The sequence below is a fragment of the Pseudorasbora parva genome, chromosome 14 (assembly GCF_024679245.1).
Source record: "Pseudorasbora parva isolate DD20220531a chromosome 14, ASM2467924v1, whole genome shotgun sequence".
Taxonomy (NCBI): domain Eukaryota; kingdom Metazoa; phylum Chordata; class Actinopteri; order Cypriniformes; family Gobionidae; genus Pseudorasbora; species Pseudorasbora parva.
Window position 1 is genome coordinate 44,433,784 of NC_090185.1, and position 20,844 is coordinate 44,454,627.

At 43.2% G+C, this 20,844-nt stretch overlaps 1 protein-coding gene across 1 annotated transcript in view; it reads right to left on the reverse strand.

The window, feature by feature from the left end:
* Positions 1-20,844, reverse strand: part of LOC137040655 (NLR family CARD domain-containing protein 3-like) — a 111,964-nt gene that overhangs the window by 79,384 nt on the left and 11,736 nt on the right. The gene's annotated exons all lie outside the window — the stretch shown is intronic.

Below are 20,844 nucleotides of genomic sequence, written 5' to 3' on the forward strand. Positions count from 1 at the left end.
TGCAGTAGTCAGGAAAAGCTTTTATCACTTAAGAATTATAGCTAAGACTAAAGCCTATCTGCCCCAGAGTGATCTAGAGAGAGTTATCCATGCATTCATTACATGTCAACTGGACTATTGCAACTCTCTATACTCTGGCATTGACCTTTCCCAGCTCCGCCGCCTGCAGTTGGTTCAGAACTCAGCCGCTCGACTCCTCACTTGCACAAAAAATTGGCACATATCACCCCGGTCCTCGCATCGCTTCACTGGCTCCCCATGCGCTTCCGCATTGATTTTAACCCTCTTGGCGCCACGGTCGAGTTTACTCGACAAGATGCGTCACTGAATAAAACTGCCGATTTTGTCAAATAGGGTGTCAAATTTCATTCAACCTCCCCTCCACTAGATGGTAGACATGTCGTACTTCATCCCTGACTCATACAAACATCATTAATCTATACAAAATATACGAGCAAGAGCGCATTGAATCAGTGTAAACAAAAGCGGAGCTGACGTGCGAGTGAGCGGTTTTATCAGAGCATTGTCAATGTCAGCGAGTATTTGCATTAGATTATTATTACTATTATTATGTTCTAATGGCATCAATAAAGCTTACCCACAATGAAGTGTTGGGTCTTCTATTCGCGGACCCTGATTCTGAAGGTAAATATGAGATGACGGTGATTCTGAAAGTGAAACTAAACCTAACGTTACACTAAGCACAGATGGTGAATCATTTGCCCAATGTAGATGGTCCTTTGCCCAATGTCAGTGGTGGGAATAATGTTTCCCGGGGTCCGAATGTTCATCGTGAAGTTAGCAGGTGTGTTAGTGTTGAGAACGCGGCGGCCGCGGGAGATTTTTGCCGCGCTCACCATGAAGCGCGCGTCTTCTCACCGCGCGCATCTCCGCGATCACGGCGACAGTATTGTGGTGAAGACTTTATCTAATGCCACTGGGTATGTTAGAAGAGGTCGAAGTATTCATAAGCAAGTTCGAGGGAAACCTGGAGGCAGGGTGGGGGGTCAAAATTACAATAACAGTGGTCCAGGCTGTGCAGACTCGGCGGCGCGTGAGGCAGATCTGGACGGGAGTAGACGCGCTGTGACACGGGGCAGAGGGGCTATTATACATAATATATAATATATATGTGCCCTATATATGGAATCAGAGTGCTTACTGTATGTAGTAAATGGAAAATCTCTACAGCATGCATTCGGTTTGTTTCTACCATTTATTAGTAATGATTTACACAGTTTGTTTACTATTTTCTATTTACCTGAACATTCAGTATTGTGCAATATAGCACACAGAAGGTGAGGGACATTTTGGGGGGAAAGAAGTGCTGCATTTTATCATTTAAACATGTGGCTTATCATGAAAATTCTATAATCCAAGATCGCCCCCACGTTATGACGTCATAATATGCAAATTAGATGGGGAAATGTAATCTCTACATATACTTAGGGTCCTCCTTAATATTTCTCTAATTTACAGCAAGTTTCTATCTTTTATCACTTTTAAGATATAGCCGTTTGAAATTAAGATGTCAAAATCAAACGTTTTAGGAAAAAATCTCTGGCGCCTAAAGGGTTAAACTGATACTGACAGTCTATAAATCCCTACATGGATTGGCACCCACATATCTTTCTGAGCTTCTCCACCACCACATCCCATCCAGAGCACTACGGTCAGCTGACCTACTGCTGTTGGAAGTGCCCAGAACCAGACTAAAAACCAAGGGGGATAGAGCCTTTGCAGTAGCATCCCCCAGACTCTGGAACTGGCTTCCCCTCAACATCCGTGCAGCATAGTCTATAAACATTTTTAAGTCTCTTTTGAAAACTCACCTTTTTTCTCTAGCATTTGATTAGTGTCTCTTTTTAAGGGCCAGTATAGTGACCCATGTCTACTTTTCTAATTGTTCTTTCACATTATTTTAACTCCTGCACTTATTGCCTTGTCGCGCTTTTCATTTTTCATTTTATATATTATAACTATTATTTTCTTCTTTGCCTTGCTATGCTTATTGCACTTAGCACTTTATTGTGAAGCACTTTGGTGTGGCTCAGCCATCTGTAAATGTGCTATAGAAATACATTTGACTTTGACTGAACAAGTTGTTTGGTCAACCATTGTGGAATACATTTCCTACAGTATCTGATCATACCCATACTCCGACCCATACTCTGCAACACTTGATTTATGTGACTTCCCCATGTCATCTTCGAATCTACTATAACACCTAATAATTGAATTACTTCAACTTGTGGAACTACAGACGCTTCTAATGTCAAATGTAATTTAGATGTTGTTTTTAACATATATTGTCTGACCCCAGAGCAACTCAAGGATGTGCCGATTGCCTTTCTGATATTTTTGGTTTTCACTGAGAAGAAGGAATCAAACTCGCTGCATTTGCTGTCTGAGAGCATTTCTCTGGGAATGTGACTCGGAGGGTTTGTTAGTCTGTCTACAGTAGCAAAAAGAGTGCGCGTGTTGTTTATGTGTTTGTTTATAATATTTGAGAAGAAGGTCTGTCTAGCTTTGCCTAGTTCAACATTGAAAGCATGAAGGGTGTCTTTATAGATGTTATAATGGACTACAAGTTTTGTCTTCCGCCACTTTCGTTCAGATTTTCTGCATTGTCTTTTCATTATTTGAACTGCTGTTGAGTTTCTCCATGGTGCCTTTTGTTTGCCACTCTTTTTCCTGACTTTCAGAGGGGCAATATCATCAATTACACTCTTAACCTTTGAGTTAAAGGAGTCAAGGAGAAAATCAACAAAGTCTGCAGATATGCTTGGTTTTAGAGATAAAGCCTTCATAAACAGCACATTAGTGTTCTCATTTAAGCATCTCTTTTTGACAGAGACAGATCTAGCTTCAATGGCAGGAGAGACTGGTATGTCAAAGAAAATACGGAAATGATCAGACAGTGCCACATCCTTAATAACAATCGATGAAATGTTTAGACCCTTACTGATAAGTAAATCTAGAGTGTGTCCATGATTGTGTGTGGGTCCATTTACATGCTGTGTCAAATCAAAAGTGTTAAGGACCATCATGAGCTCTTTTGTTGTACTGGATTCAATATTGTCTATGTGAATGTTAAAATCCCCAGCAATAGCAAAACAGTCAAACTCTGAGGAAATGATTGATAACAGTTCTGTAAGTTCCCCAATAAAGGCTGGAGAGTACTTTGGAGGCCTGTAAACAATGATAAGCAGGATGCGTGGAGAACCTTTTAACACAATACCCAGATATTCTAGAGACAAATATTCACCAAATGACACTTGCTTACATTGAAAGACATCTTTAAAAATAGCAGCAACACCCCCACCTCTCCTAACTGCTCTGCAAACACTCATAAAAGTAAAGTTAGGAGGGGCTGCTTCATTGAGGACTGTTGCACTACAGTTTTCTTCTAACCACGTTTCATTTAGAAGCAAAAAATCAAGGTTATTTGTGGTTATTAAGTCGCTGACTAGGAATGATTTGTTCTTAAGTGAACAGATGTTTAAAAGTGTTAAATTAACAGTATTCATTTTTTCACCCACATTAGTCTTAGTTTGACAAGTGACAGGCAGCAGATTATATTGGTTTGTTAAACGGCCTGACAAGGCCTTAGACTTTCTTTCACGCAACAGAACAGAGATAGAGAAAGAGGCAGGCACACTGGGTTCCCACTTGTTTTGTCAACATTTGATAAAGGTAGTGTTATCATAGCGGGGACCCACAACACATCACTGAGAGCTGGAATCAGTTGTTTTTGGTTCACCTACAACAGATGGAGGAGGGTGTGGGCCCTGGCGTTGTGACCGAAGAAATCTCACAGGAGGAGGGGGAGCTGGGCCCACAGGCTTTGGTGGTTGTGGGGCTCAACGCTTTTTGGTTAATATCTGGGGGCTCGCAGCAATTGAGTGTGATAGTCTAGTTCCAACAAAAATCAGTTCCTCCATTTTCTCTGAGAAGCCCAGATTTGGGGATACTGGAGAGAGGAATGACATGTCCGGTGAGAGGTTGCTCTGGTGTTATCGGAAGCTGAAGTATGTTGTCCTGGCTTTGCTGTCCATTTTCAAGAAAGTCATCTTTGGGTGCTGAATCTTGGAGCAGTTCTAATCCATCACAGTCAGTCTGTGGTGAGCTCTGTGGGCAGGGCTCAGCTGGGAGTGTGTCCATGAGCAATTGTTGTGGCTGCGTGGTGTTGTCATTGTCCTTTTGGGATGTGTCAACCAAATGTCCATTCAGGAGCTGAAATGAAGTCCTGTGGTCCTCCATACTCTGTATCAGGTTGAGTGGGTTAAAACACACAGCTGAAGGATGGTGAAGGGAAAAATTAATATTGTCCATTAGCACTCTTGCACCAAGTTTGTTTGGATGGAGGCCATTTGATGTAAACAGTTGTCTCTGACTCCAGAAGAGATTGAAGTTATCAATGAAGTTCACTCCATTCATGTTACAGGTTTTTTGCAGCCATGTATTAAGCCCAAGCAACCTTGAGAACCTATTTGTTCCTCTTGCTGGCAGTGGTCCACTGATGAACGGCTGAACTTTAAGTTTTCTAAGTGTTTCAAAAAGTTCATTGAAGTCCGACTTCATGAGTTCTGACTGCTCTCTCTGAATATCGTTCTTCCCCACATGAATGATTAGTTGATTTGCAGTCTTATGTTTCATCAGAATGTTCTCAATTTCCCTGTTTACATCAGAAATGGTTGCTTGTGGAAGGCAGCATGTAGTTGTATCTCTGCTGCGAATGTTTCTGACTGTAGAGTCACCCACTATCAGAGTCCTTGGCTCGGCTGCTCTCTGAGCTGAGCGACGCTGTCTGCTCGACCTTGAGCACCTGTTAGCATTAGTGTTAGCTGTGGGCTGATGCAATCTGTGTTCGATCATATTCATCACGTTTGGGGATTCCTCACCCACATTCATTAATACTTCAAATCTGTTTTCGAGATGTATCGATGGTGGTCGGAAACTAGTGTTTGCAATCCTTGTGTCTGGGGTAGAGCATGCTACTGCAGCAATATATGAAGCTCGTGACAATCTGACGTCTCGAGTGCGTTTGGGTCTTGCCCCCTGTTTTGCCATCGATTAATGTGTTGATCAGTTTCTTGTTTCTCTATCTGTTGAGTAGCACTAAATTTATGGGACTCACCGGCTGTGTGCAGAGGGCGTTCGTGATGAAGCTCTGCTGTGTGATTCATCCGGTTTGGTGTTTCCACAAATAACTGCAATCCTTTGTAAAAGTCTGTGGCAGTTTGTGCAGCAAGAGGATTCCTTAGCGAGAAGAGGCATTTTCTTATCCTTTCGATCGTAGGCAGCTGTGTTTTCCCTTCCGGATTGTAAGCTGATGGCATTGTGGAGGCTGATCAGATGAAATATTCCACTTTTTTGTAGTAATCCAGTCAACAAAGTTTCTAGTTTTATCACTGAAGTCAAGCTTTGTTGTTTGAGCATTGTGTTGATTTGCTGAAGTTAAAATTTTGAGATAAAATATAGAAGCGATAGATCAAAGCGCAGAGCAGTAAGCAAGAGCGTCCGAACAGTAGCGAAGCAGGAAGTACATCAGTGCGCTCTCAATAGTTCTAAACAAACCAGTGCTGTGTCAATCAATATACATTTGAAAAGACCAGTGTTTCCCAACCGGGGTGCCGTGTAAAAGGTGCCGGGATGCACTTGAACCGCAGTTCATCTCACATCTGATGATATCTTTAATATGGGTTGCTACTTGAAAATAATGCTTTATGTATGTTTCTTTTCGATGGATACACGTGCTGTCTGCTCAGTGATAGGCTACACTACAACAGCGTTAATAAAAGAAAAACCTGGGCAAAACGGTCTCTCTTTGTAAACTGTGTTCACTGATGTGAGTGCTGCCGTTTGTCTCAATTAGGGCTGTCCTCGACTAAGGATTTAGACAATCGAATCAGAATGTTCGAATCTCTTTATGGTCGACTGATAGCCGAATCATCTATGTGTGTGTGTGAATGGGTTGGGAGGGGCACGACACTGTCAGCAGAAGGGTAAAACTATTTTTATTTTCCTTTACACGACTGCACACAGCAACAACTTTTAATAAAGTGACCAAAACTGCCTGCCAACTGACAGACGAACTGACAATGGCTTTCTTATTTAGGTTTAAATAGCCTAAAAGGTAATGTGGTGGATAAACATTAATAAACCGTTTTGTCATAACATGTTAAAGCCGCGATCGAAATACAGAAGATCACACAAATATATAAAAGAACATTTTGATAAATAAACCTAAAAAAAATACCTACCTAGAGAGGAAAAAAACACTTTGAGTGCGTTTACATGCTCGTTCTTCAGCCGATTGTGCCTAAATCAGGTGACGTACGCGAAGCTCAGCCCCGCCTGCCTCAGGATCTTACACCGTCACCTGACGCGCACATTATATGCAAGCTCAATTTTGAATTGACTAACAGATGAGCTGCACGAAAGCGCTCTTTGGTGCAGCAAGATTTTAAACAACTTCCCGAGTGGCTGTGGACAGGCGCTGAATGCTGCCGCCGGTGTGTGTACACTCATTGAACGTGTTCTAATTTTAAAGGCGCGGTGCGAAGCTCACGTCTTTAAAATATTGAGCACCCCCATATTGCCAAAATGGTATGATCTTCGTTTCATAACACCCACGAAGATTCGACCGTGAGATCGGTGGTTGAATCAGGCTCTGCATATCGATGCATCGAATCTTCGACTTTTCGGGGTTACCCCTAGTCTCAATATGACCAGTAATTTTTGCCATCATCACCCGGGTCTTAAAGGGGCAGTAGCCTTCACTGCTGTCTGTTTAATGTCAAACAAAAGATAAAGACATCACTCACTGCTCTTGATTGGAAAGCTTTTGTAAGTTTAATAAGGATTCATCTTTAATTTAAACAGTTAAATGTGCAGTTATTTTACATTTGATTTCTTTATTCTATTTCTCTAGCTAAAAATGAATGTTAGACCTACCTGAAAAACCTGAAAAGCATTGTTTATTTTATTCTTATCTTTGCTCAATAGTATTTATTTGTGCTGCTGCTTGTATTTAAGCTATTTGTTCTTATTTTTTTTATTTTCATTTGACAGTAGCCCTTTTCCCCTGAACATAGCACATACCGAACTGTACTGAAATGTGAACCTAAAACCGTGATACAAAGCGAACCTTGAGCAATCTGTTCTATTACACCTCTAGTGTAGCTTATACAAGGGGGTGCCACAGAATTTTGAAAATTTTCAAAGGGTGCCATGACAGAAAAAAGGTTGGGGTCACAACCAGACTAAGAGAGCATGGTTTGGCGGTGCCTGTTGGGGTGCCCTAGCATACTTTGTGGAGGAAAACACAGCAATACATGAGAGGGGTAACTGCTGGGTTTGGGAGTCACTGGCGGAGAGGAAAGGGGCTGGGGGATGAGGAATGGAGAGAGGGGACCATGTCTATCTTAGGGATGTCTGTTGGTTATGCTCACTGGCAATTGTGGAGTTGCTCCCAGACCTATAAAATTAAATTAAATAGTGTATATCTACAATAACGTTACTGGCTATTCTAAAGTTATTATTCTTCTTATTATTACTAATAATATTACTGTTATTATATATTACTGGTACTTCCACTAATGCTATTATTATCATCATGAAAACTCATGAAAACTATCATCATGAATACTATACTTATACTTGTTATTACTACCTCTATCACAACAACTACTACTACAACTATTATTATCATTACTAATACTATTATGGTTATTATAATTCACAGATGATACAGCTACTATTACGGTTGTTAACACGAATGCTATTGCTATTACTACCACTTCTGCCACTATTATTTTTGTTGTTAAATTTATTATTATTATGATTACTACTGCTACTAAAACTCTATTACTATTTTTTTTTTCTTTTCTTCTCTCTCTCTCCTTTTCTGTAAGTGTATTGATCCCCTACCTTCTATAAGCTATTATTTTGTAAATTTTCTCAATAAAAACAAAAAAAAAAGGGTGGGGAACACTGGAATAGACAACAGCTTCACTATACTGGTATTTGCAGCATTTTTTGGCAAACAGTACACCATAGTGTGCATTGATTATTACATCCACCGCATTTGCAACATTGTAATGTAATGCTCTTGTATTTAGCCCAGAGATATTCCTTACTATCATAGTCAAATGTGACCGTACACCATATATTTTAGTTTAGTAATATTTTTTGAATATTTTGAGGAGATCTTTTGGTACTAAATACTATTTTTGCAATAATTATGGTCCATTAATTATCACTTTAAAAAAAAATCTTCTAATATTTATATTATTTATATTACAATTAGTGTAGTTATTAAGGTTAAAATAGAGAAATCCAATGCAAAGAGGCCAATTAGTGTCATTTTGTGGCTGGAAAAATAATAATTTTCGTTTGTAATGGCATTACCCACAAAGTGCCTGTATGGCTCTTTAATAGCAAAGAAATCTGTTGATATTGAGGAAGAGACAAATGTTAATGCTGAAAATGTTACACCTGATATTATTGACACGGATAACCCTAACCATAACGTACATGAAGCTAATAAAACTAGACAGTCACCCAATGCCGATTTTACTGCAGGCCCGTTTGTCACTAGACCGAATCCTGCAGGTGAAATCTTCACTATGCTTAGCTTATTATACTGATAGTCTGATGACGATGCAGATGATGATGACGATGATAGCTGTGTGCTAAAGTTACTATCTTTTGAATTATTATCTGTTGAACAGGACGGTAAATGCTCGTCTGAAAGTTCTCTTAATCAGGAAGCTAGCTTTAGGGAGGCAGTGGACACTGGCTTAGCAGACGTAGAGGATTATTTTCGTTGCTCTCTGGAAAAGATGCAGACAGCTATGGCTGATTGTTTCCTGAGAAGAGATGAAAAATGGGAAAATAAACTGAAAAAATTACGTTTCACCAGTACTCCTTCTATCTCGAGATTACAGCCCTACACACCAGCTACCTCCATGTCATCCATTCAAGATCGTAGAACTCCCATAACAGCATCTAGAGTTAAATTCCCTCCATCAAAGACTGTGAATGCTACTTATGATGTTTCTCATGCATCTACTCTACTAACTGATGTGCTTAACCCTCCAGTTGTTCCAAGTTCATCCTCCTTCTGTGCGCGGCACCCGATTCGGCTGGAGCTTCCAGGCTTTGGTGACCCCTGTGAGATATCAGATGTGCTCAACTTCATCGAACAGTGCGAAAACGTTCTGGATATCGGGCCACTTCCCAGTGTGGAGCTGGTTGGCACCCTGAGCACGGTTCTGAGAGGACCTGCTCTGAGCTGGTGGAAGGCAGAGAAGAGCAAGGTAATTTTCATTCTTTCAAAGAGGCATTTATGGGTGCGTTTCGTCCAGATGATTACCTCACGGAAGTGGAAGATAAGCTGAGAATTCTGGTTCAGCAGCACCGTCAACGTCTGAGAGATTTTGCCTATGACTACTGAGCACTTTGCCTGAAGTGGAAGCCGGATATCACAGAAGAAGATATGGTGAGCCGCATCCTCAACAACATTAACCCCAGAGTTAAGGCTGTCTAAGAGGGATGATGAGGACTCCGGAACAGCTGGTTAAAGTGGGCTCTAGGGTGGAGAAGGATTGTATGGGTACAAAGGATTACTGGCAGAAAGTGGACAGCCACTTGAGTTATTGTACTCTGAAGGAAGGTTTTAGTTTATGTTACGTGGCCCCTTTAAGAGTGTTCGCGCACTAGTATAGAGAGGAAGTGCCTGCAGAACAATTCGTTGTTGCTATGCTGAAGAAAGGCACTGAGTAAAGCTTTCACAGTTCTGTTAAACACTGCCTGGCCTCCATTTATTACATATTTGGCGACGAGGATAAACAACGCACTTCGGCTGACGAATCGCATGGGTTGGCACGAGTGAGAAGCTCTGCAGGCACAGAACGCATCACAGTGACAGAATGGCGATGTTCGGAACTGTGGGTGAGTTTGTGGAAGAAAATAGTGAGTGGCTGGATGGAAGAAAATAATGAGTGGCTGGAGTATAAGGCGCGTCTGGAGCATTTTTTCACTGCGAATGAGATCACGGACCAGGATAAGAAGCGCTCTATATTGTTGAGTGTATGCAGGGAAAAGACTTATAAGCTCATGGGATTTGGCAACACTGCGGAAGCCGGGAGAGTTGGTTCATAAAGATTTAATTGACCTTATTCAGAACCGCCGTAGCCCGAAACCTTAAGTGATTGTGCAGCGTTTTAAATTCCACAGCCATTTTTGTAAGTCTGGAGACACTATTTCAAAGTTTGTGGCTGAGCTGCGCCAGTTGACTGAACATTGCGAGTTTGGGGCTGTACTGGAGGACATGCTGTGTGATCGTCTCATGTGCGGAATTAATGGTGATGTAATTCAGCACAGATTGCTGGGGGAAGCAATGCTCTCCTTTACAAAAGCAATGGAAATCGCACAAGGTATGGAGTCGGCAGCACTACATGCAATAGACATTCAAAAAGCAAGTGGCAGTGCGAAGAGTGATGTGTTTCATGTGACTAAAGCTGTTAAAGTGAAAGCAGTGAAATGTTACAGATGTGGGGGAGCTCACTATGCAAATGATTGTAAATTCAAAGACATAGTGTGCCATAATTGTGGCAAGAAGGGACACTTGGCAAAGAAATGCAGAGGCAGCAAATCTAAAATGAGAAACTCAAGGACGGTGGTAAACCTCACTCAAGAGCACATCACATTGTGGAAGCTGAACCAAAGGAGACCTGTTCCTATTCAATGTTTAACTTGAGTGAAACTCGTTCAGACCCACTTTATGCAACAATAGATTTTGAACATATAACTTTATGAATATATAACATTGTATAAAAATGCCATATGAAAAGGTAATGCTGGATTTTAAATGTTTTTAAAAGACATAAAAGCACAAATTTAGCAGATAAAGTTGCCGTTTCGTTTGTAAAAAACACTTTTTTTCAACATCGCATCATATTACGTCACGAGAGGGAGTCGTCTGCCAAGCTCTGCATTGCCTTGGTGCAGAATAGGTTGGTATTCTGTAGTAATCAGTGTATTTTCTGAAGTTTTTCTATTTAAATGTATCATTGTCATGGAAAATTATTGTGTCCAGCCTGTCATTGAGTCCACAGGTTTCCTTAAAAAAAAAAAAAGTTAGAAAAGCTGCATTGTGGCGTTTTGTGCAGGTGAAGAGATGGGACTTCACTTCTGCATCTGCTTTGACACACGCGGTGGTGTGTGTGTGTGTGTGTGTGCGTGTGCGTGTGTGTTCACTTTACACCGCGGATTATCAGTGATATGATGAAGTTTAACATTGCAATACTCATGTAGTTAAAGGATAATATTTAGGGATGAACGATATTGGATTTTTGCCGATAACAGATATGCCGATATTTTTCAGCTCATTTTGGCCGATGCCGATACCGATGCCGATATATGTTTATTTTTTCCCTTTGTTTGGAAACAACACCATTTTGAGCAAAAACTATTTTTTTTCATTCTGGTTTCAGATTTCTGAGGTATCCTTAGAATCCTAAAAGGATTCTTGTTGAAGATAAATAAATGTTAATAAAGTTCTTTTTATGATAAGAGTATATTAAAAGCTCTGAAAATAACAATAATAAAGTCAGTAATTTTTCACCCCAGATTCAGCTGTAACCTAAATATTGTATTTTTGGATTTAACGTTTGTGCACATGAAGTGGGGGTGGCATGACATCCATTGATGCTGTCTTTTAATTCTACAATTATTGTAGAGCTCCTTGGATTATTTTTCATCATCCATTTTGTAAAATGTATTACAGATTAATACACTGTATATAAAAGTATTTAATTTACAAGTGTCATGCTTGTGATTTATGACATCATTGCTGATTTGTTTATTCAGAACAAGAAGTAACTTCAATTTATTTGTGTATTCTACTTTTCATTGTATTACTGTAACAACAGCGCCCCCACTACATGTATAAATATATAGCGGTACAGCTGGAGGGCACTAGGACCTGGAGGAGCTTCTGCTGCTGTGGAGGCTGCCGCACGCGCTAGAGAGTGGGGAGACGCGATTGGGCTTGTTTTGGGCTAGTTTGGTTGTGAAAACGTGGCAAATCGGCTGCTGACGGTCACATCCTTCTGTACGTGCATTCAGAAATTCAAGGCAGCATTTAAAAACAGTCAATATCACTGTACATGCAATGTATTTTCTTGTTTTCACTTGAAGAATGACCGCAGTGCTGACATGGTCTTATCGCTGTAGCACTCCTTGCACACGTGAGTTATTGCAGGCGCATATCAACACGTTAGCATATCGGCATAATGTTTTCATATCGGCCGATGCCGATTTGTATATTTTAAGCGTTTATCGGCCGATTCCGATGTCGTGCCGATAATATCGTGCATCCCTAATAATATTAAATGATTAAATACTCACACGCAATGCTTCTTGGTTATTGTTTTTACATTAATCAATTTCAACATTGATTAATACAAAGTATGTAGGCTACATAAACACAAATGTATAGTCTCACACTTTAAAAAAAAGTCATGTAAAAAAAGTATTTAAGCCATGTATATGTTTACATCGTTCACTCAAATACATACTCAAAACATCATACATCCTCACAGTATCGACGGTGAATCGGCACAAAATAATCCCATAACACAGAATGAGTGAATAAAGGATCACAATAACATGTTATACTGTGTGTGGCTTGGCCGCGGCAGAGTGTGACGGTCGGTCACGGATCTGTCAGACGATCAGCTCAGAGAAACCACGAGAACTGAGCACCGTAACTGAGGCGATCGGGGCGAACACATACACACGAGCGTTCATGTTAAACAGAGACTGGAGACTCAAAACAGAGACTCAATGTTGCTGCTAGCCTTAGATAGAAAACATTACTTGTGTGCAAATGATTTGTTGAAAAGCATAGAACAGCAGCCCTTTCAACAGAATCAACCAGAAAGGGAGAGAGAGAGCGCGTGCACGTGTGTGTGTGTGTGTGTGTGTGTGTGTGTGTGTGTGTAAAAAGGCACTGTATGGTTGCAGCAACTGAGCTATAGCATAATAATACTCCTAGATCTAGCCTGTGACATTGTTGTGCATGATTTGGCAATAGGGGACAGCCATGCTGGTGAAAATCGAGCTGAATGTTTAAAAAATATTGTGAGATCGGAAGGTGCGAGAAATGTTCTCGGTTTGTTGTGTTTTTCCTCACATGCTGCGAGCCACGACCATACGAGCATCCACAATGTCCACGCGAGAGAAAAACATCGTCTGCAAGCTCGTATGAGAGCAAAAACAGCACCGGGTAACGTTATGCCCCGCGCCCGGCTTTAACATCTAATGAGGACGACGAGTGTGACTTAAGCCAGATGGTCTGAACTTATTATTAGCTTCTGTTATTGGTATCAATACTCCTAGATGACCAATAGCAGCTTTGCGATTGCCTGATACATGATAATTATCTGCAAAGTATTGTAATCTGAGCACAGTGTTAGCGTATAATGTTATAAGCCAACTCTCTCACCTGCTCTGTTTTCCACTGTTTCTCCTCACACAACAATTCAAATCGTCTCCTCTAATCGTTGTTTTGTCTAATCCTGGCCTGTCCCTTATTGTGTGTCATAATTGCATGGCTGTGGTCTGCCATATGAGTATTAATAAACATTTATAATTTCCACAGCTTCCGAACTGCCATTGCGGTCCATTGTTTTCCTATGGTGGAAAGTCACCGCACTCCCTCTTGTTATGTCACTTCTGGTTTGCATTTTTAGATGCGGAAGTAAAATTTTCTCAAAAAAAAAACGACTCAAAAAGCCTTATTAGCGTATTTACCAGTATATTTTAAAGAAATCTAGGTCCTACATTATTTTTCTATACACTGACTCATTGGAGTCTCTAACCTGCAATATGCTTTTTAAGGATGAACTGGGCACCCTGAGGGGCACATCCAGTTGTTGCTGGATGAGGAGTCAAAGCAATATGTCCCGATCAACACGCACAAAAGGACTGTTTTAATATAACAGGCTGGTGGTTGGGGTGGCGTCCAGCCCAGCCATTTTAAAAAGGACAATGGAAAACCTGTTGCAGGGGTTCCACATGTGGCAGTGTACCTCAACGACATTCTTGTCACAGGGAAAACAGAAGAGGAGCACCTCAGTAACCTGGACCAGGTGCTCAAGAGGATGTCGGATGCAGGGCTGCGGCTAAAACAACATAAATTTACTTTCCAGGCAGAGAGTGTAACTTACCTTGGACATCAAATATCAGCCCAGGGCCTCTATCCAGTGCCAGAAAAAGTAAGAGCCATCAATGATGCCCCAAAGCCAGGAAATGTGTCAGAGCTTAAGTCGTTCCTGGGTATGGTCACTTATTATGGGAAGTTCTTACCTGATCTATCAACTGTGCTAGCTCCGCTGTACCAGTTGCTGCATCATAATTGCCAGTGGAAGTGGGCAGTGGCACAAACAGCTGCTTTCACCAAAGTCAAAAATCTGCTGCAGTCAGCCAGCATGTTAGTCAATTTTGACCCTGAGAAAGAGCTTACAGTGTCATGTGATACCTCTCCACATGGCACTGGGGCAGTACTGTTGCATGTGATGGAGGAGGGCTCAGAGAAACCCATTGCATTTACAATCAGGATATTCTCAGCTAGACAAGAAAGGCTTGGCCATTGTATTTGCTGTGAAATGTTTTCACCAATATCTCTATGGCCGACTCTTCACAGTTTTCACGGACCATAAGCCATTGATGAGCCTGTTCAGTAAGCATAAGAACATTCCTTCCATGGCATTGGCCCATATCCAGAGGTGGGCACTGACATTGTATGCCTATCAATAGCACATATAATACAGAGCAGGGAAGGAAAATGCCAATGCCGATGCATTAAGCCGGTTGCCACTTCCAGACACCGCGGCGTCCACTCCTCTACCTCCTGAAACTTTTTTCCTGCTGGAAAAGTTAGGTGACTCACCAGTGAGCACAAAGCAGATCAAAACTTGGACGGAGAGAGACAAGGTCTTGTCAAAAGTCAAAAGATTTGTGCTTCAGGGTTGGCCATCCATCGTTGTGGACGCTGAGATGAAACCTTTTGAGAAAAGGAAGGATGAGCACTCAGTTCAGGATGGTTGTATCTTGTGGGGTTCAAGAGTGGTAGTACCTCAGCCAGGATGGGCTAAAGTGTTACAGGAAGTCCACATTGCCCATCCTGGGGTATCATACATGGAAAGCTTAGCGAGAGCCTATGTATGGTGGCCTAATATGGATCGAGATCTCGAAAACAAGGTCCAACACTGCAAGGAGTGCCAAGAAAACCAAAAAAGCCCCCACCAGTGTTGCTTCAGCCCTGGGAGTGGCCTGAAAGGCCTCGGTTGGATGTTCTTGGTCATGGTGGATGCCCGCTCCAAGTGGCTTGAAGCACACATTTTGAAAAACACCACAGCGGCCATGACAATTAATACACTGCGCCAAGTGTTTTCCATACATGGGCTGCAAGATGTAGTCGTAACTGATAATTGACCGACCTTTACGGGAGAGCTGTTGCAAGAATTTGCAAAGGGGAATGGAATCAGACACATTCGTACAGCGCCTCTCCATCCTGCATCGAACAGGCTGGCCGAGAGAATGGTGCAGACGTTGAAGGATGGCTTGAAGAAAATATCGGGGGCAAATGTTGAAACTAACCTCTATTGTTTCCTGTTTCAGTATCGCCTTACGCCACAGACTACTACAGGCCTGGCGCCTGCAGAGATGTTGCTGGGATGAAAACCAAAATCCCACCTGGATTTGCTGCATCCTGATGTTGGGGAGAAAGTGAGAGTCCAGCCAGAGGAGCAGAAAGTTATGCATGACAAGCATGCGAGAGAACGGAGATGTGGGGAAGGTGAGACTGTCTTTGTCAGGAATTTTGCCAGAGGTCAGCGCTGGTTACTGGGAGCCATTGTGTAAAAAAGTGGTCCCCGCTCATGTGTAGTAAGGCTGTCAGATGGACGTGATGTCCGTCGTCATCAAGATTATGTGAGGAGCCGTCACGTGGCAGAGCCATGGGGTTGTCTCGATCAAGCTGGAGGAGCTGAGGAAAGTGGGAGATTTGACTTAGAAGGAAGCCAGGTTCCTCAACAGCTGCCATCCACACAGAGCCTTGGGGTAACTGCTGTTGCTGTGCTGCAAAGGGGTTCCTGTGCCTCTGGAAAGTGTACCAACCTTACCAGGGAAAACTTCAGGAACTTTAAGGAGATCACAACGCCCAAAGAAGCACCCTAATAGGCTTAATCTTTAGATCTTTAGAGTCACTGTTAAATAGCTTTATAGGTTGCTGGAAGCAAGAAAAAAAAGAAGGGAATGTTCTTATTGGACTGTGTGGGGGTGGTAACGTTGATTCTTATCGGGGAGAGATGTTATATAATAAGTTATTGTACCTTTAAGGAAGGTTTTAGTTTATGTTACGTGGCCCCTTTAACAGTGTTTAAGCACACTAGTATAGAGAGGAAGTGACTGCAGAACAATGTATGTGTTTGTTGTTGCTATGCTGAAGAAAGGCACAGAGTAAAGCTTTCACAATTCTGTTACAGTTTTTCTCGATTGCTTAAACACTATAACCAGGCTTTTGAACTAAAATGTCAAAACCATAACGTCATTTATCAAAAAGCACACCCATTTCACTAAACTATAAACACTATTCCCTGTTTTGACACATGAGTCAGATTTGTTGAACTGTCACTGCAAAACTCTACACACAAATCCCTTAATTTCTCATTGCCTAGACCATCTGGTCATTTAGAAAGCACTAGCATTCAATATTGTTCACTCAAGTCAGCATAGTTTCAGCTCAATTAGCACACAATTACCCAGGTGAAAACACTAAGAGTCAAAATTTAACACACATCAATCAGAACTTTCAAGATACATAAAAGTGCCAGAGTCAGTTCATTTGAGCTTTGGAACAATGGATCCACAAAGAAATGAAGGAAGAGGTCGAGGAGGGAGAGGAAGAGGATGTGGGTGGTGAAGGAGGAGGAAGAGGACATAGTGAAGGAGGAGGGAGAGGAAGAGGACGTGGTGAAGGAGGAGGGAGAGGAAGAGGACGTGGTGAAGGAGGAGGAAGAGGACATGGTGAAGGAGGAGGGAGAGGAAGAGGACGTGGTGAAGGAGGAGGAGGAGGAGGAGGAGGAGGAGGAGGAGGAGGAGGAGGAGGAGGAGTCTCAGATGAAATTAGAGCCAGTTTAGTTGATCATACGAGAGAAGTGCCAATCATATGCATATTCCACATTTTATCATAAGTGTGGGGACATGCACTGGTCTTGGTCTTGACTCGGTCTCGGCCTGTCTTGGTCTTGGTCTTGACTCGGTCTCGGCCCTTCAAAGTCTTGGTCTTGTCTTGGTCTCGGTTTAGGTGGTCTTGACTACAACACTAGTGGAAAGTGTATGATCGAGAACCTTATATGCTTGTTCACCTCGTCCAGGCCATGTGTTAGTAGATGCGTGCCAGGGGTGGATCAGGCATGCAAGAAGATTTTACCCCCTCTGCCAGGCTAGGGCTAATATAGCCTGTGATGTGGATGAGATTCTCTGGCCTGACCCAGACCAAAGACGGGAGGCTGAGGCGGAATACAATATATTTTTTTTTATTTTTTTTTGTACTGTGTAGTATGAATGAATGAATAAAAATGTGCCAATGTATCCATTGGTTGTGTCTTTTGTTCATCATGTGAAAAGGTTTGTGAGGAGGGGAACCACAAGTAACATAACTTACCAGTTTTGGAAATGTTGTTTTGAATTTATTGCACCAGTGTGTTAGACTATGTTGTAGTGTGTGTGATTTTGAGGGCTTGTGTGTCTTGTCTGAGGGCAAAGTTTGGTTTTTCAGCAAGAGTGAATGGTTTTGATTGTAGAGCTTCATTTTGACCTGAAAATAGGTTGTTTGGGAAACTGGGTGAGACGTTATGGATTTGTGTTTAAAGTTTTGAGAATATGAGGCATAGTTTCAAGAAATGTGTTTAAGCAATCGAGAAAAACTGTAAACACTGCCTGGCCTCCATTTATTACAATAGTAAAGAAAAAAAACAATACAAAACAACCTGAACGTCATGCATCCAAAAACTTGGCAGGATTCTCTATTGCTCAACCCCATTCACTGAACTCTCTCCTCTTGGTGCCTATAATGGTAAAAGGTAAAGACGTGAAGGCAAGAAAACCTTTGGAGACCGCTAGGAGGTGAGGCTTCATCTGACACAGTTTCCCCTCAAAGATTCATCATGGCCGATGGAAAGGTGCACCAAGCTATGAACCAGAAAACCATCTGCTATAAATTGCATGATAACATATGCAGGATGGAGACTTATATAATGAGGTATGATCACCTAGCGTTTCTCATTATAGCTGGCTTGGATTTCCTGAGGGCAGCGGAGGCCATCGTGAATGTAGGCCAAAGTAGATATGGCCTGAAAGTGGGGAAAGGATATTCATATTATCCCTTCTTATCTGCCCTTGTTAATATTAAAAGAGGATTCCATACTGCCACTGTGAGTCTTTACTACACCTTACCTCACACCTGGGAACCACCACTCGCTACCCTGCACACTGAGGTCGCTCCGAGCTGGGACTCCGACTATCAATAGGAGTTGCTAAAACTGAGGGCCACCTGGCCTGGTATCACTTCCAATGTCCTGGAAAAAACATCAGAGGAACATCACAAAATCATGCTAACTGAGGAAATGCCAATTCCCCAGTCTAGAGCATATAAGGTCTCACCTTTCAGGAAAAAGATCATTGAATTCCTTACAGCCGGGTTTATATCGTGACAGTACCCCCTCCTCCGCGGGAGGCTCCTGATGGCTGGGACGGGCGACGACGGGGTCTACCACGGCCCCGAGGAGCAGGTCGGTCAGGGTGATCTTGGTGAAACTGAGTGAGAAGATTGGGGTCCAGCACATCGTTCCTGGAGATACAGCTCCGCTCCTCAGGACCGTACTCCGCCTAATCCAACAGGTATTCCATCCGGGAACCCCTTCGCCACGAGTCGAGGATGGCTCGCACCCGGTTGATTGATGGGTCCTCGTCAATGGTAGGAGGAGGAGGTACGTCACCATCACCAGGCTCACCCGTCCAGGGGAAGAGCGGTGGTTGGTAGCCGAGGACACATTGGAACGGGGTGAGCCCTGTGGTGGACTGCTGGAGCGAATTCTGGGCATATTCGGCCCAGGAAAGATACTATCTCCAGCTCTCCTGATTCTGGTGGCAGTATACCCTCAGGAATCTCCCAATCTCCTGGATCTTCCATTCAGTCTGGCCATTGGTCTGAGGATGGTAACCTGATGAGAGGCTGACGGATACCCCTAGGAGACGGAAGAAGGCGGTCCACACTCTAGAGATAAATTGGGGTCCTCAGTTGGAAACAATGTCTTCCGGAAGCCCAACATGTCGGAAGACTTGGGTGAAGAGTACCTCTGGGGTTTCCAGCGTGGTAGGTACGCCTTTGAAACGGATGAGTTTGCAGGATTTAGAAATCGGGCAACAATGACTAGGATACAGGTGAAAGCTTGGGATGATGGTAGGTCGGTCATGAAGTCGATCCCCAGATGGCTCCAGGGTCATTCAGGAATCGAAAGAGGGACCAGTTCAGTCAATGGCGCATTCTGAACATCCCTTGACGAATCGGGAGACGTCCCGAGGCATGGCGGGCCACCATTAACGGTGGCGAAGGAGCGAGAAGGGCCTTCTTCATGCCTGGGTGTCCAGAGCCCAGTGAAGAATGAGCCATGTCCAGAAGTAGCAGGCGACGGCAAGGCGGGACGTAGAGGCGTCTTTCTGGACCTCCCGGTGGAGCAGGCTGTTGGGCGTTCTCCTGTTGGATCTGCTCGTGGAGTGCCCACTGGATCAGGCTGACAACCATGGCTGGAGGGAGGATGGTTTCAAGGTGCTCTGGCTCAGGGTCGGCTTGGTGAAGACGAGAAAGGGCATCTGCCCGGTTGTTCTGGTTCCCTGGACGGTACGTCACCTTAAAATTGAATCTGGTGAAGACGATGATTCAGCCGTTTGGCATCTCGAAGGCACTCAAGGTTTTGATGGTCAGTGATGACTTCAAATGGGTGTTCTGCTCCCTCCAGCCAGTGTCTCCATTCCTCCAGGGTGAGCTTGATCGCCAGGAGCTCCCGGTTCCTGATGTCGTAGTTCTGCTCCACCGGGGATAGCATCTTGGAGAAAAAGGCACATGGAGGTCGTGAGGGTGTCCCCTCCTGCTGAGATAGAACCACTCCGACCCCGGTCGATGAGGCATCCACTTCGATGATAAACGGAAGATGAGGATTGGGGTGGACCAGGATCGGAGCGGAATGGAAGGTGGTGGAAGGTGGTGGAAGGTTCAGCTGGTGGAAGGCCTCGGTGGCCGATGGAGTCCAGGACAGACTTGGGCCGGTTCTGGAGCAGAGAGGTGAGTGAGGAGCTGAGCAGGCTGTAATTCTTTACGAAGCGGCGGTAGAAGTTGGCGAATCCCAGGAAGCGCTGCAGCTCTTTGATGGTATTGGGCTGAGGTCAGTGGGTGATGGTGTCCACCTTCCTCTGGTCCATCTTGACTCCGTGGTTGTCTATGATATACCCAAGAAACTGGATAGTGGAGACGTGGAACTCGCACTTCTCAAGCTTGAGATAAAGGTGATGGTCTCAGAGCTTCTGCAGGAGTTCCTCATGCTCCCTCAGGTCACTAGAATAGATGAGGATATCGTCGATATAGACGATGACAAACTTGTTTAAGAATTACCTCACGAAATACCTCATTCATGTAATTTTGGAAGAGGGAGGCTGAGTTGGACAGCCCATACGGCATCACCCGATATCCATAGTGACCTGAGGGAGTGA